This window comes from Zalophus californianus, chromosome 6 (assembly GCF_009762305.2).
Source record: "Zalophus californianus isolate mZalCal1 chromosome 6, mZalCal1.pri.v2, whole genome shotgun sequence".
In the NCBI taxonomy this organism is placed as follows: domain Eukaryota; kingdom Metazoa; phylum Chordata; class Mammalia; order Carnivora; family Otariidae; genus Zalophus; species Zalophus californianus.
In genome coordinates this window covers 126679564-126704500 of record NC_045600.1, presented here as the reverse complement: position 1 = coordinate 126704500, position 24937 = coordinate 126679564, and the positions used below count along the sequence as shown (strand labels likewise).

General features: G+C 42.2%; 1 pseudogene; it reads right to left on the bottom strand.

The window, feature by feature from the left end:
• Window positions 1–23058: 23058 nt before the first annotated feature.
• On the bottom strand, window positions 23059–23657 carry LOC113909168 (annotated as a pseudogene).
• Between the last annotated feature and the right edge of the window lie 1280 nt (window positions 23658–24937).

Genomic DNA, 24937 nt, shown 5'->3' with positions numbered 1-24937 from the left:
AAGGACCTCACCTGAGCCCATCTCACCCTCGGTACTCCTCCCTTCTTCCTCTGCACTGCCCAGCCACCCAAACCCGTGTCCTGAGCTGGGGAGACCAAGTGGGCAAACACCTGGTTAGGTGGTTAGGTGGCTGCAGTCTGCAGTCTCAAGGAGGGGTGTGAGGGGGACTCTGGTCATCACCTGGCCTTGGCCATGCTCTGCCGCTTGTCCTGAGGGGGAGGTGGTCTTCCTCTAAATGCAGCCCCCTCCCCAGCCAGTGCATCTGAGGTGTGTCTGGGAGCTGCTGGGCGTTCCAAGGGGGGGTGGCTCTGGTCTCAGGTCAGACTCACTAGACCCCAGTAGCCTCCACCTCACACAGCACAGCTGTGGGGCTGGTCCCCTTGCCAGAGGCCCGGGGTCCTTGCCCTGTACAGAGGGGCCTCACCTGAGGCGGCAGCCAAGGCCAAGGGGCAAGCATCTGTCAGGCCAGTCCAGGTTGGTTCTGGAAGGACTCTGCCCACAAGAGCGAAGAGCATGGAGGGCAACCCCGCCCGTCTGGGCTTGAAGGGCAGGAGTTGGTGATAAGGGGTGGAAAGGAGTAGACCCGAGCAACGACTCAGAGCTGGACCCAGAACCAACCGGGCAGGAAGGACTGGCCCTTCTCACTCCTCCCTCTTGCTCCCGGGGAGCAGCCTTTGGGGGCCTCACCAGTCCCCTTGGTGTTGGTCCTGCCTCCACACTTCCCCACGTCCTCTGCCCCTCAGCCTCCCTCCTTCTCCTGCCTCTGAGGAGTCTTGTCCAATCAAGGCCATGTTCGTGATTCTCGCCTGAAGAAGTGAACCAGTAGCAACAGCGGACATGTGTTGGCCACGTAGTGCGGGCTGGGCTCCTTCCTTGACGGTTGCTCACGCCTCAGTGTGGGCAGAGCCACCTTGCCTTTCACACGTGAGGATACCGACTTTGGGAAGGCCAACACCCAGTAGCCAAGGGGAGGACCCTGGAGCCCACACCCTACACCAGGACTCCACATTCCCCAGAGCTTGGGGCTGGCTATTTCTTACTTAGCTCAAAAAAGGAAACAGTTTAGTGACCATGACAGGTAGCCTTTTTATTTTAAGTGTGGTCCTGGGTAGACCTCCCCACTAGAGCCCCCAGGAGTCTAGCCAACAGTATTCAGTATCCAGCAGGGACTGAGGATTCTAACAAGGACCCGGAACCCCACAACGCTCAGTCCTGGCCAAAACTCCCATCCACGTTCACTGCCCTGGTCCACAGCAGTGCCTGAAGCCAGAAGGATTTCCGATGAGGGTCTCAGTGAATACCAACATGTCACTACCCAGGAGTCACATCACCAACCCTCCGCCAATTTTTTACTTCCCATCTGTACCCACCACCTCCCCCAGCCCTGACTGTGCACCTAAGTGGCCACCACACAGGCTGAGGACTGGGTGGCACAGAACAGTCTCCACTTCCTGGCAAGATAACAAGAAAGCCTTATTGAACAACGAAGACTGTGGGATTCTGATATCCCACCCCATGTCTGTCCGTGTGGGTTCAGGCCCACGGGGGTCTGTACTGCTCTGTATGGCTCAGCCACTGTGGCCAGAGGCCTGCCCGCCCCCCGCCCCAGTGTCACAGTGTCACGGGCCCTCCTGCCCATGGAGACTGTCTGGAAGGCCAGTTTCAAGCGACCATATGTGTGGGTGGAAAGAAGTCTGCAGGGAAAGCCAGTCTCCAAATAACAATATGGAAAAAATGTTAAAGAGACACGCACTAACATGGGATTGCTGCAAGCCTCATTCATTAAAATAAAAAGTAAGGAAAATTGGCATGGAAGTAAGGAAAATTACAGAGTATTTCCTGCAAGGAATATATGGGACATCCTTGGAAATTTCTTGAGGCATAATAAGTTTACTGTTTCTTTTCTTAAAAAAAAAAACCCACCACAACAACAAAAACAACAATATCTCGCTGTGGCTCACCTGTCTCCCCCGTCCCCCCCCCCTCAAAAAGCAGTTATTTATGGCAGTAAAATATTCCCTGTTTAGGGCAACTTAAGAGAACAAACACTGCTGTTAGAGTTTCCCCTAGCAGTGAAGAATTTGGCACTCGGTCAGGATCTGAGGTTTGGGTATTTGCTTGCAGCCATTAATTGCTGTATAAAGCCTTTGAAAAAGCCCTGTATCTGGAGTTTTTGCTATAAAAGCCCATTTAGAACCAGTGGGAAGCTAGTCTTCAAGTTCTTGTCGACAGAGACTCCAGTCCCCAAGCAGGAACTCCCAATTACACATTGACTGGATAAACATGGAAGCTACCTGGGGGGTCATTAACTGTGAAAATCCCTCTTGGAACCTCCCGTTGTGGGATGCCCAGATCTGGCCCCAGCACTGCTGCCTTTGTGCCCACGAGGGAGCCCAACGAGAACTGCTGTGGGATTGAGGACAGAAAGGTTTCTTTCTCTCCTCCGAAACTAAGAATGCCTTAACCGACCCCCTTATTTTAAAAGTTACTAATTAAATGCTTTGGCACATGCCGAGGGAATTATTTAGAAAACAAACACCTAAAATAAGCCTAGACACAAATTCCTCTGCTGCAGGAGATGCTGCCTACACTGCCTTCTGCATGAGAGGGGCCGGGAGAGACTGGGGCTTCTGAAACAACATATTCCAGACGTGCACATTGCTTGGCGTGAGAAGCAGTCAGGGTCAAAATAATCTTCTCACAAAAGCAATGCTCTCCTTTGCCCATTGTAATGATGGCCACTGAAGTGGAAAACCAGTGGAAACCACAATGCTTGCCACTCTGAGCCTGCCTCATTTCCCCACAAGATTTTGAGTGTTGACCCTGCTTCTTCCTTTTGCCACTACATTTAATACAGAGTCCTTGATTCCTTCAGAATCAGGCACCCCCTCATGTCAGGACCCAGTCTTTGTGGTCAGGATTCCATTGAGCCCAACAGGCTCAAATATGAAGTGGCTCACATCAGTCTGTCGGGACACCGATGTTGGGGTCCTTCACAAGGAGTGAACACTGATGGTTTAGAAATGTTTTCATGAATCAGGTCACTGGGTGAACTTGTGACAGAGGGATCACTGTCTGTAAATTCATCAACAGCTTTCCAATTTCCATCCATCAGTTCTGTTTGGCAATTTTTAATATATATGGCCCAAGTGAACATTTACACTAAAAACATTCTTTTGAGTAATGGCCAATAAGCATAAGAAATAAGGCTCCACCTCACTAGGGGTCAAAGAGAGGCAGTATCTAAAACTCCATGCCATCCTAAGAGTAGCATATTGCAAAGAGTCAAAGATAAGGTGCCTTTGGTATAGTTGGTGACACCTAGTGCTGGTGAGATATGGAGAAACAGACTTTCTTGTCCACAACTGTGAGCAAAGATTGTAGCCATCTTTCTGGAAGGCATTTTGGAAGTGCTTTTAAAAGGCTCAAAAATAGGGGCGCCTGGGTCGCTCAGTTGGTTAAGCGACTGCCTTCGGCTCAGGTCATGGTCCTGGAGTCCCGGGATCGAGTCCCGCATCCGGCTCCCTGCTCGGCGGGGAGTCTGCTTCTCCCTCTGACCCTCTTCCCTCTCGTGCTCTCTATCTCTCATTCTCTCTCTCTCTCAAATAAATAAATAAAATCTTAAAAAAAAAAAGGCTCAAAAATATGCACACCAATTTATACTTCTAACAGTGTTGGACTAGCTGTTTCAGACTAAGCCTTCCGTTAAGAACAGCTAGAAAACTGGACAAAAATATATAAAACACTTGCTTGAAAGCACTGGAGTGACCCCAAGATAGTTAGGACTTGTAAGGTCAAGATCCTGGAGAGAAGGAAACACAGGAGGATAAACCTGACATTTAGTGCCTCTTTCTCTCTTGACGAATTTGCCAATTCACAAGCAGCTCAGATACTGAAAAGCTGATCAACAGTGAGTGAGAAGCTAAGAAATGGAGCAGAATGATTGGCAGTCTCATAGGACAGGGGGACAAAATGCAGTAGAGGGTATGCAAAGGAGGAGTCCAGGTGGGCATCCCAGGCTTTCATTTTGGAGCTCTGAAGAGCTACCTAGAATGACTAACCATCCTGGTTTGTCTGGGACTGTCTAGCTTTAGCACTGGAAGTCTCTTGCTCCAGGAAGCCATTCTGTCCAAGTAAAACTCGGATGGCCGATCACTCTCAATTCATCCTGAGACTAATATTGAAGCCCAGCTTCAAACCAGCTCAGTCCCTGATTCAATTAAGTAATCTGTTCCCTCCTGGATGTCCACCAGAAGCACAAGTAAATCTTCTCAGGAGAGAGATACCACTCAGGAACTCAAATTTACTCTGCGATTTGTCATTCACGATGTCCAACATTCAATAAAAAATAACCGGGTCTGAAAAGGACAAGGTTGCACAAAGAGAAAAAACGTGGACAACAGAAACAGATCCACTGGAGATTCTAATATTGCTCTTGTCAGGCTTTGAAAAACAAAATTAACTGAGATTAACATGTTCTAGAAATTAAGTGATAAGGTGAATATTTTCAGTAGCATCCTGGAACCAATCCATGAAAATTTTAGAACTTAAAAATGTGGTAGCTAAAGTTAAGGCACGAGTTAAGTTTAAAAATTAGACACAGTTGAAAAAAAATAAGTGATGGTGAAAGTAGGTTAGAAAAAAATATATACAGACTGAGGAGGAAAAAAATTTAAAATATAGAAATATAATTCCTATAAAAATATAGAAAATAAGTTAAGAGAAATATATATATATATATAATTAGAGTCCCAGAAGGAGGAAAGAGAAAGAGAAAGAATGAGGGCAAGAAATAATATTTAAAGAGATAATGGGTGAGAATTGTTCAAAATTGATGAAAGACAGAAAGTCACATATTTAAGAAGAGCTATAAAGCCCAAGCAATATAAATGAAAAGAAAACCACACCTAGACACAACCTAGTTGAATCTTGAAACCCAACAAGAAAATCCTGAAAGCAGCTAAAGGATAAAAGCCTTATTTCCTTCAAAAGAATCAATGAAAGCTAGTGGACAATGGAAGAGTATCTTTAAAGTACTGAAAAGAAATTTCTGCCAACCTAGAATTCTGTGTCCAGTAAGAATACTTTTCAAAAACAAAGGTGATATGAAGACATTTTCAGACAAGTGAAAACTAAGTTTTTCACCAGAGCACTGGCATTAAAGAAACTACTAAGGGGCAGAAAGAAAATGATCATAAATGAAATAATAGAAATTCAGGGAAAGAATGAGAAGAAATAGAATGTGGGTAAATGAAGACCAACTGTACAAAACAACAATAATAATGTTTTGGGGGAAACTACAGGACATTTCATAATGATGAAAGATCAATCCACCAGGCAGACCTAATAATTCTAACATAGCCTTAAAGTTTTGTAGCAAAAATGAAAGAAAACAAACATACAGAAACCCAGATGAGTCTCCCACAATACTGGGAGAGAAACACACCTCTCTTAGTGACTGAAAAAACAAGTAGACCAAAAAAAAAAAAAAAAGTCAGTAATAATATTCAAGATTAAAACAACACATTTAACAAATGATCCTATCAATACATGCAGAACTCTGCACTCCCAGATTGCAGGATGTGTGTTCTTTTTAATGGCACATGAAATAGTAGCTAGATATGACCATATTCTGGGACACGATGCAAATCCCAACATATTTCCTGTCGCTGAAATCATGTCGAGTGTATTGTCTAATCACAGTAAATGAAGCCAGAAATCAATAAGTAGAAATCCCCAAACAATTTTACATGAAGTAATATGCTTCTAAATAGCTCAGAGGTCAAAGAGGAACTCATGATGGAAATTGGAAAATAACTTCAATGGAATGATAATTAATAGGACAGAACAAAACCTATGAGGTGAAACTAGAGCTATACTGAGAGGGGTATGTTTGAGAAGGAAAAAGGCTAGCAGCTAATGACCTAGGACAAATACTGCATGATTCCACCTCTATGAGTCACCTAGAGTTAGAGTAGTCCTAGTTACAGAGACAGAAAGGAGAATGGTGGTTGCCAGGGCCTGGGAACAGAAGGGGGAGGTGTCGTTTAATAGGTACAGAGTTTCAGTTTTGCAAGAGGAAAAGAATTCTGTGGATGGCTGGTGGTGATGGTTGTGCAACGTCAATGTCGGAAAGCTACTGAATCGTGCAGTTTAGGCGGCAAGACGGCATACATTTTATGCTATATATATTTTACCACAATTTTTAAAGTTTTAAATTAATGAGCTAAGCAACCATCTCAAGGAGTTGAAAAAAAAAAAGCCAAAGTAAGCATTAAAGACGATAAAAAGAAAGGGATAATACATATAATAGCAGAAATTAACTACACAGAAAACAAATTTACAATTAGAGGTGACTAACAAGCTAGAGTTTGTTTTTTTTTATTTGTTCGTTTGTTTTTGTTTTTATTTGTTTAATGAGTGATAAAATCACTAGCAAGTTGGGTTTCCCAGGAAGCAGATTCTGGGATGAAGATTAGCACGTGGGAGATTTATTAGGGGGTGCTCCCGGGAACCAGGCCTGGGGGAAGGGAAGGGCCAGCAGGAAAGCAGGATCAGACAGAGGGAAAACTTGAGCTGCAATTTAGTCTCAAAAGAGTCCTCAGTCAAACATCCAGGCCAGTCTGAAGCTGAAATGACTGAAGAGTTGTCCCAAGCTGGGACTAGGAGCCAGAACTTTCTATCCCATGTTGATCAGTCGTGACCTGTCGGCCCCCCTAGTAAGGGTGTGTGGCCTTGGGTAAGGTGCTTCGCTTCAGTCAAGGCAACCCTCAAAGGGGGCTGACAATAGAGGGCTGTATGCCACCAGGACTCAGTGCAGCAGGGGAGGAAAAAGCACTTCATTTCTGTTGGGGGATTCTAGATTGATCTTTGCTTTGTGAGCAAGAGATGACGAATGTCACAAATTACCATTGTCAGGAATGCAACAGGGAACAGTGCTAAAGATCCTGAGGAGAGCTAAAAGAAAAGAAAGCAAGAGGATTTTATGGATGAAACTATGCCAATCAATTTGGAAATGTAGGTGAAATAGACAAATCCTCCCCCAAAATAACTTTTCAAAACTGACATGAGAAGAAATGGAAGATATGAATAATCTCATAAGTATTGAATGTATAATTAGAAAACCTTCCTATAAAGAAACCTCCAGGTCCAGATGGCTTCACCAGTGCATTCTTCCACATACTTAAGGTGGAAATATACCAATCTCACACAAATTCCTCCAGAGAACAGGAAATGAGGAAACACTACCCAATTTGCCATCAAGCAAGCATAACCTTGATAACAAAAACCTGCCAATATTGTTACAGAAAAGTAAAATTACAGACAAATCATTGTCATAAACATAGGTGTAAATATCTTAAACAAATTATTTGTCAACCAAGTCCGTGATATATAAAAAGATATTCCAGGAATATAGAGTTGGTTTGACATTTAAGAAGGCAATGTAATTCACCACATTGACTAAATAAAAGAGGGAGTCCTGTGGGTATCTCCTGCGTGAAGAAAAGGCATTTCATAAAACCCAACACCTATTCCTAGTTAAAACTCTATATAAGCTTGGACTAGAAGGGAATTTCTTATCAGATAAAAGGTATTCACAAAAAAAATCCTACTGCAAACATCAAACTTAACCATGAGATATTATAAGTTTCCCCCTTGAGACCCTAGGAGACACAATCTGGACTAGAGAGGAGCAGCTTGGATACCCACCCAGCCTTTGGACAGGTAGACTCTTCCATACTTCAGAGGTCATGGGGGGCACATCAGTGGTGGAAAGGAGTGCTTTGGCTGTAGGAGGGGATGCAGAAGATCTGTGAGAAGCAGTCAGGGGATGTGACACACCTAAGATGCAAAGAGTGAGCTCTGGGCAGGCTGCAATGACTCGCCCCAGACTTGACACAGCTGGCCTTTCGAGGGGGGAGAGTGACTGCACCCCAGGACGTTGTTGGAGCATAGGGCTCAGGAGAAACGAGGTCCCAGCAGATTGCAGTTTGTGCAGATGGTGACTCTGAGGCAGCACAGCCTTCTCAGCTGAGTAAGGCCAAGGGCTTGAGCTTCTGTCCAGGCTGTAGCCCCATTTGGGTGTGCTGCAGGGCCAGGCAGGTGGTGGTAGACAGTAATCAACAGCAGCAGGGGTGGCCACTCAGCAAGTCCCCAGGAGCCTGAGCAGCCATCTGTTTACACTCACAACTCCCACCCCCGCGCCCCCCACCCCAGGGCTCTTCTTGACCCTGGTGATGGGGAGAGGCCTCTAAGTGACAGCAGACTTCTCACCTGCCTTGGTGGTAGTTATTGGGGGCAAGGCCACTCAGACAAGTAAAGCCTGCACATCTTTTGAATAAAGGGAGAGTCCATGTTGTGCTGCTGAGTTCTGTAGCAGAGGGAACTATAAAATCCCCTGGCTGCTGCAGGGACCTTCTGAAACCAAGGGAAGAGGGAGTTTTACCCTTGGACAAGCTCTGCCTCGGGACTTTGGGTCCCTTTTATTGCTTCAGAACAGCCTGAGAAGACCGGATTCAGCGCCCCAATGCATTGGCTCCTATCTCTGGGTGTCGCGGGGGTGGGGGGACACTGGGTCCCCTTGTCTGTGAGCAGGAACACGGTGACAATTTGCAGATCAGACTGCTTCCACAGGGAACTTAATCTCCAGGAGAATGGATATGAATACCAAGCAGATGATCCAAGTATTGGCTAAAGGAGACAGAGTGGATATAGAGAGGAGAACAAAAGGACATAAGCAGTGTTAAGGGGAAAATCACTGAACTAAGCTCTTCAGAGTGAGGCCCTTGAGTTTGAGAGCCAAGGGCTGTTCCTGAGCCTCGGGGACACACTCTTGCAGCCTGGCACCCCTGCTGCAGCATTTTGGTCTCCAAAAGGGGCAGCAGAGATGTACCTTCTCTCAGAGATTCTTCTGCTCAGGGTTTAGAACAATCCATAAAACCAATTAAAGCAAGATGGCGCCACAGACACTCCATCATTTCCTTTTTCCAACCCAAGGGACCCAGGACAGAGGTCCCAAAGAACGCTCCATGCCCCTCCCTTCTGGGCCAGCTTCCAACAGTTCTCCCAGCAGGACCCCTTCTCTCCACCACCTACTAGGGGACCTTGCTCCGCCCTCTCCATTTGTAGCTCTTAGGGACAGTCCCTTTGTAATAAATGCTTCCTTAAATCTACAGTATTGCAGATGATAGTAGAAAACATTTTAAATATGAGGAAGCAACAAGCTAAAACATAAATCCCTCCCAATGCTTTTGATACTTATCCTTCCAGAGATTTTTCTGTATATGTGTTATACCTATACTTAGCTTTTATTTTTATTTTTTAGAAAAATGAGCTTATTTCCAACATATAGTCATATATTTTGCTTTTGTCATTCAGTATCGTGAAAATTCCATGTTATTACATGGATGAATTATAATTAATACTTTTGACAGCACAGTATTCTATTTTCTGGATTATTACAACTGAGCAAGCATCCTATTGTTGGGCATTTAAATTGAAAATCGCTCTGACGGTGGACTCTGAAAAACAAACTGAGGGTTCTAGAGGGGAGGGGGGTGGGAGGATGGGTTAGCCTGGTGATGGGTATTGGGGAGGGCACATTCTGCGTGGAGCACTGGGTGTTATGCACAAACAATGAATCATGGAACACTACATCAAAAACTAATGATGTAATGTATGGTGATTAACATAACAATAAAAAATTTTTAAAAATGCTCTGAAAATTCTTTTGCTATTGACACTCAATTATTTTACTCTTTCCCATAATATTTCTTTTTATAAGATTTTATTTATTTGATAGAGTGTGAGTGCACACACACGTGCAAGTCTTTTCTGTAATATTTCTAAAAATTGTCATAAACATTCTGATTATTTCATTTTCCTGGCACCTCTGTAGTCCCAACCACTGTGTTATGACATTTGTTCTCTTTCAGGCAGATAAATATTTACTGCACATCCATATTTCTTGGAGGGCCCAAAAGACATATGATATGTGGCTCTGATCTCTAAAGAGTTAATAGTCTTATTAATAATAATTTTGATTGTATTAGTTTCCTTTTGATACTGTAACAAATTGTCACAAGCAAAGTGACTTGAAACAACGCACATTTATTACCTTACAGTTTTGCAAGTCCAAAGTCCAACATGGGTCTCAGTGGATTAAAACCAAGGATTTGGCAGGCTGCATTCCTTTCTGGAGGTTCTAGAGGATAACCTATTTCCTAGCCTTTTCCAGCTTTTGGAGGCCAGCCACAATCCTTAGTTCTTTGTCCCTTCTTCCATCTCCAAAGCCAGCAGCATTATACCTCTCTGTGCCTCCTTTCTCTGATCACAACTGGGAAAGATTCCTCCATTCTAAGGAGTTGTGTGATTACATTGGGTCCCCCTGGAAAATCCAGGATAATCTCCCTGTCTCAACATCCTTAACTTTAATTTCACCTGCAACATCCCTTTTGCCCTGTGATCTAATATATTCACAGGTTCCAGGGATAAGGGTGTGGACATCTTTGGTGGTGGCAGGCCTTATTCTGTCCACCCCATGACAACCACTACAATTTGTTGAGTAGTTATTATTGTCAGTGCTAAATGAAGCACTTTACAGGGATTATTGCACTTAACCCAGCCCCTAATCCATGAGGCTGATACTGTGATTTATCCTCACTGGACAGATGAGGGAACTGAGACCAAGAATTATGATTTGGAAGTTAAGGCTAATTCTCGGGAGTAGCACAAGTCAGTGAGGATTGTGATTCTTCTCGCTTTATTTATTTATTTACTTATTTATTTCTTTATTTGTTTGTTTATTTAAAGACAACATTAAAACCTTAACATAAAGCCAGAACTTTCTACTGAATTTCTGTTTATAAACACTGAGCTGGCCAACTCCGTTTTTAATCCACAGTGTTGGTGAAGGGTTATGAAATCCTCTTCTGAAAAGCTTTTGTGCTGGGTCAGGCCTGAAGTCACCCCACCACTGAGGCAGGGGTTTGGGCCACCATTTTGCCAACCCTGGTATATTGTCCATGGAACCAGACATGGCTCTGTGTGACTTATAGACCCCAAATAATGCTTGTGAAAGCTGCTAGGTTGCACTTAGGCCCTCATTTAAAGAAGGGTGAGGGGGTTGAGTGACTCAGCTCCCATCTGTTAGAGGGAGATGGGTCTTATTCAGCTTTTGGAAAGGCTTCTCAACAGTCTCCTGTCTGTGGACATGGGAGTTTAGCTCATTGCCCTAGCCACAGCACAACAGAGACTGGAACGTAGGCTCCAGAGAGAATAATCATATGCCTTCAGACCTGTGGGTCGGTCATCCAGAAGGGGAATACAAGAAATATAAAAGGAACAAGTCTGAGTATCCTCCTGGTATCTCCAGGGCAGGTGGACTTTCTCTTCCTCAGAGGAACTAAAATGAGGGGATCTTGGCAATCCTTGGGAGCACGGTTGCCAGATTTAGGATGGAGAAAGAGGACACTGGCTACATTTGATTTGGGTTGAATTTCGATAAATAATGAAGGATAAACTTGTGCTTGGTCCACAACTTCAGCAAAGACAACTACATGGCATGGATCCCCCGAGTGAGGACCAGATAGAGGAGGTTGTATTTCACTTCAGGGGCCACGCAGAGTAGAGGAAGAACAGGTCCAGTAGGTGACAGGAGGAATCACAGCTCAGGATCAGGAAATCAGGGCCCTGTTATAAAGCAGGTGTGGATCAGTCAGAATAGCTAAAATTAACAAGTCAGGAAACGACAGATGTTGGTGAGGATGCGGAGAAAGAGGAACCCTCTTACACTGTTGGTGGGAATGCAGGCTGGTGCAGCCACTCTAGAAAACAGTATGGGGGTTCCTCAAAAAGTTGAAAACAGAGCTACCCTATGACCCGGCAATTGCATTATTGGGTATTTACCCCAAAGATACAAATGTAGTGATATGAAGGGGCACCTGCACCCCAGTGTTTATAGCAGCAATGTCCACAATAGCCAAACTGTGGAAAGAGCCCAGATGTCCATCGACAGATAAATGGATAAAGAAGATGTGGCATATATACACAATGGGATACTACTCAGCCATCAAAAAAATGAAATCTTGCCATTTGCAACGACATGGTTGGAACTAGAGGGTATTATGCTAAGTGAAATAAGTTAATTAGTGAAAGACAATTATCATATGATCTTACTAATATGTGGAATTTAAGAAACAAAACAGAGGCTCACAGGGGAAGGGAGGGAAAAATAAGACAAGATGAAATCAGAGAGGAAGACAAACCAGAAGAGACTCTTAATCATAGAAAACAAACTAAAGGTTGCTGAAGGGGAAGTGGGTGGGGGGAATGGGGTAACCGGGCGATGGGCATTAAGGAGGGCACTTGATGTCATGAGCACTGGGTGTTATATAAGACTGATGAATCACTGACTCTACCTCTGAAATTAAAATACATTATATGCTAGCCAATAGGATCCAACAGTACATTAAAAGGATTATTCACCACGACCAAGTGGGATTTATCCCTGGGCTGCAAGGTTGGTTCAACATCTGCAAATCAATTAATGTGATACAATATATTAACAAAAGAAAGAACAAGAACCATATGATCCTCTCCATAGATGCAGAAAAAGCATTTGACAAAGTACAGCATCCTTTCTTGATCAAAACTCTTCAGAGAATAGGGATAGAGGGTACATACCTCAATATCATGAAAGCCATCTATGAAAAACCTACAGCGAATATCAATGGGGAAAAACGGAGAGCTTTCCCCCTAAGGTCAGGAACGCGGCAGGGATGTCCACTATCACCACTGGTATTCAACATAGTATTAGAAGTCCTAGCCACAGCAATCAAACAAAAAGAAATCAAAGGCATCCAGATCGGCAAAGAGGAAGTCAAACTCTCACTCTTTGCAGATGATATGATACTGTATGTGGAAAACCCAAAAGACTCCACCCCAAAACTGCTAGAACTCATACAGGAATTCAGTAAAGTGGCAGGATATAAGATCAATGCACAGAAATCAGTGGCATTCCTATACACCAACAACAAGACAGAAGAGAGAGAAATTAAGGAGTCGATCCCATTTACAATTGCACCCAAAACCATAAGATACCTAGGAATAAATTTAACCAGAGAGGCAAAGGATCTGTACTCAGAAAACTATAAAATACTCATGAAAGAAATTGAGGAAGACAGAAAGAAATGGAAAAACGTTCCATGCTCATGGGTTGGAAGAACAAACATTGTGAAGATGTCAATGCTACCTAAAGCAATCTACACATTCAGTGCAATCCCCATCAAAAGACCATCCACTTTTTTCAAAGAAATGGAACAAAGAATCCTAAAATTTGTATGGAACCAGATAAGACCCCGAATAGCCAGAGGAATGTTGAAAAAGAAAAGCAAAGCTGGCGGCATCACAATTCCAGACTTCCAGCTCTATTACAGAGCTGTCATCATCAAGACAATATGGTACTGGCACAAAAACAGACACATAGATCAATGGAACAGAACAGAGAGCCCAGAAATGGACCCTCAACTCTATGGTCAACTAATCTTCGACAAAGCAGGAAAGAATGTCCAATGGAAAAAAGACAGTCTCTTCAACAAATGGTGTTGGGAAAATTGGACAGCCACATGCAGAAGAATGAAACTGGACCATTTCCTTACACCACACACAAAAATAGACTCCAAATGGTTGGAAGACCTCAATGTGAGACAGGAGTCCATCCAAATCCTAAAGGAGAACACAGGCAGCAACCTCTTTGACCTCAGCCGCAGCAACTTCTTCCTAGAAACATCGCCAAAGGCAGGGGAAGCAAGGGCAAAAATGAACTATTGGGATTTCATCAAGATAAAAAGCTTTTGTACAGCAAAAGAAACAGTCCACAAAACCAAAAGACAACCAACAGAATGGGAGAAGATATTTGCAAATGACATATCAGATAAAGGGCTAGTATCGAAAATCTATAAAGAACTTATCAAACTCAACACCCAAAGAACAAATAATCCACATGAAAAAGTGCTCAACATCGCTCAAGCATCAGGAAAATCCAAATCAAAATCTCAATGAGATACCACCTCACACCAGTCAGAATGGCTAAAATTAACAAGTCAGGAAACGACAGATGTTAGTGGGGATGCGGAGATAGGGGAACCCTCCTACACCGTTGGTGGGAATGCAAGCTGGTGCAGCCACTCTGGAAAACAGTATGGAGGTTCCTCAACAGTTGAAAATAGAGCCACCATACGATCCAGCAATTGCACTACTGGGTATTTACCACAAAGATACAAATGTAGGGATCCGAAGGGGTACGTGCACCCCAATGTTTATAGCAGCAATGTCCACAATAGCCAAACTGTGGAAAGAGCCAAGATGTCCATCGACAGATGAATGGATAAAGAAGATGTGGTATATATACCCAATGGAATATTATGCAGCCATCAAAAGGAATGAGATCTTGCCATTTGCAACGACGTGGATGGACCTAGAGGGTGTTATGCCGAGTGAAATAAGTCAATCAGGGAAAGACATGTATCATATGACCTCACTGATATGAGGAATTCTTAATCTCAGGAAACAAACTGAGGGTTGCTGGAGTGGTGGGGGGGTGGGGAGGGATGGGGTGGCTGGGTGATAGACATTGGGGAAGGTATGTGCTATGGTGAGTGCTGTGAATTGTGCAAGACTGTTGAATCACAGATCTGTACCTCTGAAACAAATAATGCAATATGTTAAAAAAAAAAAAGAAGAAGATAGCAAGAGGGGAAGAATGAAGGGGGGGAATCGGAGGGGGAGATGAACCATGAGAGACGATGGACTCTGAAAAACAAACTGAGGGTTCTAGAGGGAAGGGGGGTGGGGGAATGGGTTAGCCTGGTGATGGGTATTAGAGAGCACATTCTGCCTGGAGCACTGGGTGTTATGCACAAACAATGAGTCATGGAACACTACATCAAAAACTAATGATGTAATGTATGGTGATTAACATAACAATAAAAAATTTAAAGAAAAAATAAAATACATTATATGTTAATTAATTGAATTTAAATAAAAGTAATATAAATAAATAATAAATAAATAAATAAAGCAGGTGTGGACACAACCCCTTGGGGAGAGCATCCAATGTCTGATAGAATGTGGGAAGGGGGCACAAGAGAATTTTTGTGAACCTCAAAGGACAAGATGACCTCAGCTGACACTCAGGCTTCACAGAAGAATGTATTAGATGCTGTAGGCACACAAAGAAGGGCATATCTCTATGCCCAAGGGGATTTGAAGGGATTCCTTTCAAAGCAGGGTGTCAGAGGAACTAATAGCGGGGCTCGGGGAGACAGAGAGAGCTGGTGGGGGGGCAGTCACAAGGCAGAGGACCCAGGAAAGCACTCACCTCATGGGCAGCTCCTGAGTGGCTTATTATTCCCTTGGTAGGTGTGCAACCTGCATGGCAAGTGTGAGGATGCAAGCAGGGCATGGATGAGTGATCGGGTTGGATCAGCATACCTGAGTCTGCTTGTGAACAGTTTCAAATGCCCTGCTGAGATAGTTGGACTTTGTTCCAAAATTATGGATGGAGGGGGCGGGGTGTGACCAGACCAGTGATAAAACACCAAACCAAACAGAAAGCAGCTCCAGTAGCCGAGGGGAGGACTGCACAGAGGGCTTTGTGTCAGCCTCCCGAGAGGCAATGTGTCATTTTTCTCCCTGGCCTGGTCCTCATTTCCCCAGCTTTGGAAATACTAAGGAATGGAAACTGAATTGGACTAAAATCCCTATGGGTTTAAATTATTTGATTTTACATGCCATTTGGAATTCTTCTCCTATTAGGAAGTATTTACACTTGAAAGAGAAACTTCAGTCTTATACCATAATGGCTAGTCATACAGAGGTTGTCAAGAACTGGTTAACTAGCAAATGTGTTGATGGGACGAGCCCAGGTCTTAATTGGGAGGAAGCAGCAGGAATTTCGAGGACAAGCAACAATGGCAGAGTCTGTCCCATCTGCCAACAGTCAGCCTCCAATTCCAGGAAGAGCCCAAGAGGAGCTGGGAGTTGGTCAAGGAGGAAATTTTATTTTCGTTCAATATGAGCTCTTCATTAATACTTGAAATGGACTCCCATTTCAAGTTTTTAAATGGATCAGTTTACCAATGTTTACCAATGAACATTAAAAGCATTTGAGGATGCTGTGTATATCTGACAAATGGTCATACCTGGAAAGACCAAGACAAATACTTCCAGCTCAGCTGTGAAGGAGAGTGTGTCCGATGCACAGAAGCAAACTGATGGTTGTGTGTGGCTGAAGCAGACACTTTGTGAATCCCACTGGGGCTTCTCTCACTCACTTGATAGCCTCTTGGGTTCTCCAGGCAGCTGGGTGACCCTGCCGATGTATGATCCTGAGAAAAGCTTTCGCTGCTCCTCAAGATGCAGGCATTCAGTTCACACTCCCTAACTCCAGCATCTGGGTTCCGAATGGATGCTTCTTTGAGGGGCCACACCTGTTCTCAGCCTTCTTCCTGGCTCAGCCACAATCTTTGCGCTTGTGACCAGAAGCTGGACGCCCAATCCCACTAGAGAAAGCACTGGTTCTGGCACTATAGCAAAGGACAAAGATTTTAAGTAACGAAGTCCAGCTTTTGGTACATTCTCTCTTCCCAGTGACCTATTAAAAGCAGCTTTTATTGAGGAACCAGTGGTCAGATGTCTTCCCCTTTAAAAATGTCACTCCTCCCTGAATGTTGCCATGGCATAAAAAGCCAACTTTTCCAGGATTATAATCTTGTGACCACAAAGGATAAATAATCTTAGGAGAGTATTCTCTGCATGAATCAGGGGTCTCTTTCTCTCTCTTGTGGGTGCATTAGAGATGTTACACAAATTCTTTCATCCTCGTGGAGCCCCACAAGCTGGGCAGGAAATGGGGAGGATTTGATTCAGGTGCACTGTGGTTATTTATTCCCTGCAAACTCTCCAGAAAAAGCTGTCCGGTCTGATTCAACCAACCAACCTGCTATTTTTGAAAACTGGTTAACATTTGTTGACTGTGTAATACCAGCCTCTGTGCATGTATCAACAGGTGGGAGCAAATGAGGGCACACGACCCACCATTAAGTGAAGATGCTCCCTGGAGTATTTGAACTTGTGCTAAGGCCCCAAAGCTGGGGACAAAAGGAAGGAAGCACCTCCCATATTTCAAAAGAGCACCAAAGAGCTACCAGAAATCCGTTCTGGGATTTGCTAAGACTACACTGGTTTTGCAGCCCCTGTCCCCGTGGCACCAGCCAACAAACTGTAGAGAATTGAGAGAAATGGGGTCAGGGAGGGATTTGATAGGAGTGGTGGGGTCATGACCTGGTCAGGGGGTGCTGAGAGGAGTCCCTCAAACCATGTCAAGTGGTGCCAAGAGACCTCTTTAGATATCAGGGTGCTTGCCAAAAGGGGAGATGGCCATTGCATTTTCTGGTTAAATGTTTGCCCGCTGGGTGCAATTAATCAAGCTGTGCCCGGCGGAAAATTTTCTGATATATTTGATAAGTGTGCCTTGGTGTCTGAAAATGGAAATGAGCAGAGGAAATGATGCCTGCTTCTCTCTCGGAAAACTCCAAGATTGAGAGACTGGCTGGACCAGCCCAAGACTGCAGGACGAGGGCAATGGGCAGTGGTGGGACCGTCCACACCCAGGCCATTGGGTACGATGGTGTACTGTGGGTAGTCACAGAAGGTGTCCAGCTCGAGCAATCTTGAAGGTGCCTTACCCCAGGGAGTGGTCTCCTGGGACAAGGGGACTCCAGCAGAAGCTCCGACGAGCCCACCAGGGGCAGGGGGTAAGGGAACAGTGTTTGTTGGTCAAGGTCCCAGCAGAATTTCACCCCAGGTGGTTAGCATGAAGAGATTTGTATAAATCGGGTTTACTTAGGTAAAATTTATGTACAACGAAATTCATCCTTTCTAGACACATCATTTAATGAGTTTTCCCACATGTTTACCGTTGTGTAACCACCACCACAAACACGATATAGAACATTTATATTGCCCCCAAAATTCCCTCATGCCCCTCTGCAGCCAATTCCCTCTCTTACCTCCAGTCCCTGACTACCACTGGCAGGTGTTCTGTCTTACAGTTTTGCCTTTGCTGGAACACCATGTAAATGACGTCATAGAGTATGTAGCCTTTTGTATCCAGCTTCTTTCACCTAGCATAATGTTTTTGAGATCCATCCATATTGTTGCATGTGTCAGTAGTACTTGTTCCTTTTTAGTCAATGGATAGCGTTTCATTGTATGGATGTACCTTTGTTTATCCATTCATTTGTTAAAGGACTTTTGATTGTTTCTACTTTTGATGATTTAGAATAACATGGCTATAAATATTCGATACAGGTCTTTGTGAATATGTATGTTTTCATTTCTCTTGTATAATATTTAGGAGTGGAAATTCTGGGTTGTAAGGTAAGTGTATGTTTAACTTTCTAAGAAACTGACCAATTTTTTTCCAAAGTGGTTGTATCATTTTGTATTCCTGTCAGCAGTATATGAGAGTTCCATTTCTTCCCCATGCTTGTCAGCACTTAATATTTTCAGTATTTTGAATTTTAGCCATTCTAATAGGCGTGTAGTAGTATCTCATGAGGTTTTAATTTGCATTCCCCCAGTGACTAGTGATGTGGGATGTCCTTTCATTTGCTTATTTGCCATCCATATGTCTTTGGTGAAGTATCTGTTCAAATATTTTGCCAATTTTTGAATTGTTTATCTTCTTATTGAATGAAAGAATTCTTTGAATAATTTAAATGCTAAAAGTCCTTTGTCAGATGTGTACTCTGCAAATATTTTCTTCCAGTCTGTACCTTGTCTCTTCATTTTTTAAAGTGTCTTTTGAAGAACAAAAGTCTTAAAACTTTGATGAAGTCCCATTTATCAATCTTTTTTCTTTTGTACTTGGTGCTTTTTGTGTTGTAGCTGATAAATGCAAGTTCACACAGGTATTGCCCTGTATTTCCTTCTCAAAACTTCATAGTTTTAGCTCTTACATTTATGTCTATAATCCACTTGAAGTTAATTCTAAAATATGGTGTAAGGTGAGGGCTGAGGTTCACTCCAAATGGATATCCAATTGTTAAGGCATCATTTGCTGAAAAGAACAGAATCCTTTTTTATTGAAGAATAAAATATTTGCAGAAAAGCACATGTGTTCTAAGTGTACAGCTCAATGAATTTTCACAAACTGAACAGGTGTGTTATCAGTCCCCAGATCAGGAAACAGACCATTTCTAGTTTGTTTCCCCTCCGGTCATTATGCACTGGCCCCGTCCTATCCTTAATAACCACTACCCTGAATATATGGTGATTAACATAACAATAAAAAAATTTAAAAAAAATAACCACTACCCTGACTTCCAACAGCTAAGATTAGTTTTGCCTATTTTTAAACTTTGTATAAATGTAATTATATAAGACGTCTTCTTTTAATCTATATTCTTTCACTCAACATTATATTTGGGTTTTTCTGAAGGAAAGTTTTTTTTTTAAGATTTATTTTGAAAGGTGGAGAGAGAGAGAGAGAGAGAGATAGCATGGGGGGGACGGGCAGAGGGAGAGAAAAAGAGAATCTCAAGCAGACTCCCCATTGAGTGGGGAGTCCAGTGTGGAGCTGGATCTCTCAACCCATGAGATCATGACTTGAGCCGAAATCAAGAGTTGAAGGCTTAACCAATTGAGCCACTCAGGCATCCCGACAAATATGTAAGATTCATACATGTTGTTGCCTACCATTATCACTGATTCTCACTGCTATGCTGTATTCTGCTGAATGACTATACTGCAATTCATTTATCCATTCTTTTGTTAATATTCATGTGTGTAGTGTCCACGTTGGGACTTTTATGAATAGCAAACATACATTTTAACTGGATGTATTTCTGGGAATGGAACTGCAGGGGTATAGGTTTTTTGTATGTTCAATTTTATCAGACACACCAAAGACTTTTCCAAAATGTTCACACCACTTTAAACCCCCTCTAGCAGTGTAGAGGAGTTGTAGTTGCTCTACATCCTCACCAGCACTTGGCATTTTCCACTGTTTTTATTTTAGCCATTCTAATGATATCCAGTGATATCACACTGCAGTTTTTCATTTGCCATTTCCTGATGACTAATAAGTTTGAACTCCTTTCTCTATGTTTACAAAACACACAAAAGAGGCTGTTTTGATATGTTCTTTTGTAAAGTGTTGATTCAAGTGTTCTGTTTATTTTTTATGTTAGGTTATATCTTTTTCTTATTGGTGTGTGGGGGTTAAGTATGTATTCTGTATACAAGTCCTTTGTCAGACTTCTATGTTGCCGATAGCTATTTCTGAAATCTTGCTCTATGTGTTGTTTTTTGAATAATTTCTCTGAAGGCACCACTTTGAGTGGGATGTTGGGCACCTGGGGCTGGTGACAGCAGGGAGCTGTTCCTGCTCTGAGGATGAAGTTCAAGGGGATGAAATTATATTACTTGAGCCCAGTGAGGGCTGGAGCTGAGGAAGTGGGGCATGGAGTTATGGTCATGAGAATCACACTACAGCCAGGTGCAGCCCTGAGGCAAAGACGAGTGGGAAATCCTCCTCTCCTCTCATCTTCCCTTTTCCTGTTGGGGCCTCCATTGGTTGAACCCAGATATCATCAAGGAAGCCCAAAAGGTATAGTCCCCAGAAGTCAGCCTCTGGATCACAGACGAAGACAGAGAAGGAGGAGGCATGGATCAGGGGAGGGGATGCAATGGCGATTAACCAGCAAAGAGAAGGTGCAAGAGATTGCCCGAAGACTTTATCTCTCAGGTTAAAACACTATGCAGTGTGTATGTCCCCAGGGAGCCTCTGAAGAATCCACAAAACGTGGTCCTTGAGAGAGCCAGCATTTAGAGGACTGCCACCTGAGGATCATGGCAGTAGAACTAGTTAAGTGAAAAAAAGAAAAAAGATGTTTTGCTCCCTTCCTTTAATCTTCTACTTCCCTTGCCCCAAGCCAGGAAAGGGAGAGGAAGGGAGAGAGAAAACCAGGAAAACGACACACGATGCCCCTCCCACCACCTGGTTGGGCCAGGGCAGAGCTTGGCTTGGATGTGAGATCCAAATTTTGATTGAGACCGGACTGGACTGAATACCTGAAAGTGAGCCATCTTTACAGAAACAAGGCTTGTTCTTATCATTTAAAATGCCCGGAAGCTGAGGTGGGTTGGATCACTAAGATGTCGTCAAGGGAAGGATGATGTGACAGAACTTACCTGACAGCCAGCATGGATGGAAGATCAAGCCCCTTTCTGTTTGTTCCTCCCTGCTTCAGACTATTCAGCAGACCAGTTTTAAATAACTTTAACCTGTCTCTCTTTTCCAACAGGCTTGAGGCTACGTACTTTTCGCGCATTGTGTTACTCACATTCACAACCACTTGGTGGGTCAATACTAGTATAATCTCTGCTTTATAGATGTGAAAATGGAGGCATTAGGTTGCAAGGCCATATTAGCTTCGTTTGAAGTCCAGCAAATCTGATTCCAGAGTCCAAGTTAAATATTTTTTAAAATAAGATTTTATTTTTAGAGCCATTTTAGGTTCAAAGAAATTTTGAGAGGAACGTACAGAGAGTTGCCCTATAACCCCTGCCTTACACATGTATAGCTTCCCCCACTATCACTGTATCACAGTGGTACATTTGTTACAATTGGTGAACCTACACTGATACATCATTATCACCCAAATTCCATAATTTACATTAGGGTTTACTCTGGGTGTTCTACATTCTATGGGTTTAAACAATTGTATAATGACCTGTATTTACCATTACAGAATCATACAGAATTATTTTCACTGCCCTAAAATTCCTTTGTGCCCTGCCTATTCATCCTTCCCACTACCTTCAACCCCTGGCAACCACCAATCTTTTTAATGTCTCCAATAGTTTTGGCTTTTTCAGAATGTCATATAGCTGAAGTCATCCAGTATGCAGCATTTTCAGACTGACTTCTTTCACTCGGTAACAAGAACTTAAGTTTCCTCCATGTCTTTCCATGGCTTCCTAAACTCCTTTCTTTTTAGTGCTAAATAATATACTATTGTCTGGATGTATCAGCTTCTTTATCCATTTACTTCCTAAAGGACATCCTGATTGTTTCCCAAGTTTTGCCAATTATAAATAAAGCTGCTATAGACATCTATGTGCAGGGTATTTGTGTGGACATAAGTTTTCAATTCATTTGGGTAAATTAATACCAAGGAGCACAATTGCTGAATTGTATGGTTGAGAATATGTTTAGTTTTATAAGCAACATCCAACAGCCAAACTGCCTTCCAAAGTGCCTGCACCATTTTGAATTCCTACCAGCAACGAATGAGAGTCCCTGTCGCTCCACATCCTCACCAGCATTCGGTGTTGTCTGTGTTCCCAATTTTGGTCATCTAGTAGGTGTGCAGTAGTATCTCATTGTTGCTTTAATTTGCATTTCCCTGATGCTATATGATGTGGAGCACATTTTCAAGTGCTTACTTACCATCTGCAAATCTTCTGTTAGGGTCTTTAGCCTAATTTTTCATTGGTTTCTTATTGTTGAGTTTGAAGCGTTCTTTGTATATTTTTGATTATAGTCCTTTATCAGATATGTCTTTGCAAATGTTTTCTCCCAGTCTATAATTTGTCTTCTCATTCTCTTGATGTTATCTTTCACAAAGCAGAAGTTTTTAATTTTCATTAAGGCCAGCTCATCAATTGTTTCTTTCATGGATTTTGTCTTTGGTGTTGTATCTAAAAAGACATACCATACCTGAGGTCATCTAGGTTTTCTCCTATGTTATATTCTAGGAGTTTTATAGTTTTACATGTTACATTTAGGTCTATGATCCATTTTGAGTTGATTGTTGTGAAGGTTATAAAGTATTTGTCTAGACTTATTTTTCTACATCTGGGTATACAGTTGTTCCAGTGTCATTTGTTGAAAAGACTGTCTTTGCTCCATTGTATTGCCTTTGTTCCTTTGTAAAAGATCAGTTGACTGTATTTATGTGGCTATATTTTTGGGGTCTTCATTCTGTTCTATTGATCTGAAAGAAGATTCCAAGCATCTTTTGATATTGATCATTTATGATGTTCCAACAAAAATTTATTCCATAAGCCTAAGAATTTAAGTCTTCCCTAAGCACTGAATTCAAGTAGGCAATGGCCATTTCTAGATCTAATCCTTTCTGTCTTGGATTCTTTGCAAAATTAAAAGTAAACTGGTAAAAGTCCTTAAATCATCCTGGTTCTTTCATCTTGGGTATCTGGGCCTTTAGGTTTCAATGTCATACCATCCATGAACTCCTGTTTGGGAAACTTGCACTGTGTTGCTGCTCTGAACTTCGATGCAACAGTCAACACACTGGCTGGCTGGATCAAGTGCCAGGTCATCACAGGACTGTTGTATATCATCTATTCCAAGTTTATTTTCATCTTGAGGATCCTTGTAACTATTGTATAGTCGTTCTTACTTCTTCCTGTTCAATGATCCTTTTACACTCTCTCATATATAAAGTTCAGGGTTTTGGGGAAAAAATGTCTGTTGCAACAACTAACTTACTGCTGTTTTTTCACTAGATTGTGTGAGGATCATAAATTGACAAATTATCCTTCTGCAATGATTTCAACTTGCTCATGTTGGTGTTCTCTAGGCCTCTCCTCTCTTCCTCTGGTTCTGCGGTGACTCAGTTCCAGGAGTTTTTTTGTTGATTCTTTCAGATTTTCTACATATATGATCATGTCTTCTGTGAACAAAGATAATTTTATTTCTTCCTTTCAATCTGTATGCCTTTATTTCCTTTTCTTGTCTCATTGCATTACTTTAACTTCTAGTACAATGTTGAAATGGAGTGGTAAGAGGGAATATCCTTGCTTTGTTCCTGATCTTAGTGGGAATGTTTTGAGTTCCTCAAAATTAAATATAATGTTAGCTATAGGTTTTTAGTAGATATTCTTTATCAAGTGGAGGAATTTCCCCTCTTTTCCTAGTTTACTGAGAGTTTTATCATGAATGAGCGTCAGATTTTCTCAAATGCTTTTTCTGCACCTATTGTTATGGTGTGATTTTTCTTTTTAGCCTGTTGATGTGGTAGATTACACTGATTGATTTTCAAATTTTGAAGCAGCCTTCCATACCTGGGATAAATTCCACTTGATCATAGTATATAATTTTTAAAATACATTGTTGAATTCAACTTGTGAATATTTTATTGAGGAATTTTGCATCTATGTTAATGAGAGATATTGGTCTGTAGTTTTCTTTTCTTGTAATATGTTTGTCTGGTTTTGGCATTAGGGTAATACCGACCTTTTATAGTAAGTTAGGAAGTATTCCCTCTGCTTGGGTCTTCTCAAAAAGATTGTAGGGAATTGGTATCATTTCTTCCTTAAATGTTTGGTAGAATTCAGCAGTGAACCTGTTTGAAAGGTTATTAATTTCATTTATTTAATAGATACAGACATATTTGGACTATATATTTCTTCTTGTATGACTTTTGGTAGATTGTGTCTTTCAAGGATTGGTCCATTTCATCCAGGTTATCAAATTTGTAAATGTAGATTTTTTTTTCATAGTATTCCTTTATTATCCTTCTAATGGCCACAGGATCTGCAGTGATGCCCCTTCTTTCATTTCTGATATTAGTAATTTGTATCTTCTCTTTTTGAAAAAAGAGAGTTGGCCGGGCTAGAGGCTTATTAATTTTATTAATCTTTTTAAATAACCAGCTTTTGGTTTTGTTGAGTTTTTTTCTATTGATTTCCTATCTTCAATTTCATTGATTTCTGCTCTAATCATTATTATTTCTTTTCTTATGCTTACTTTGTTTGCTCTTCTTTTTCTAGTATCCTAAGATGAAGGCTTAGATTATTGATTTTGGATCTTCCTTCTTTTCCAGTATATGCATTCAATGCTTTA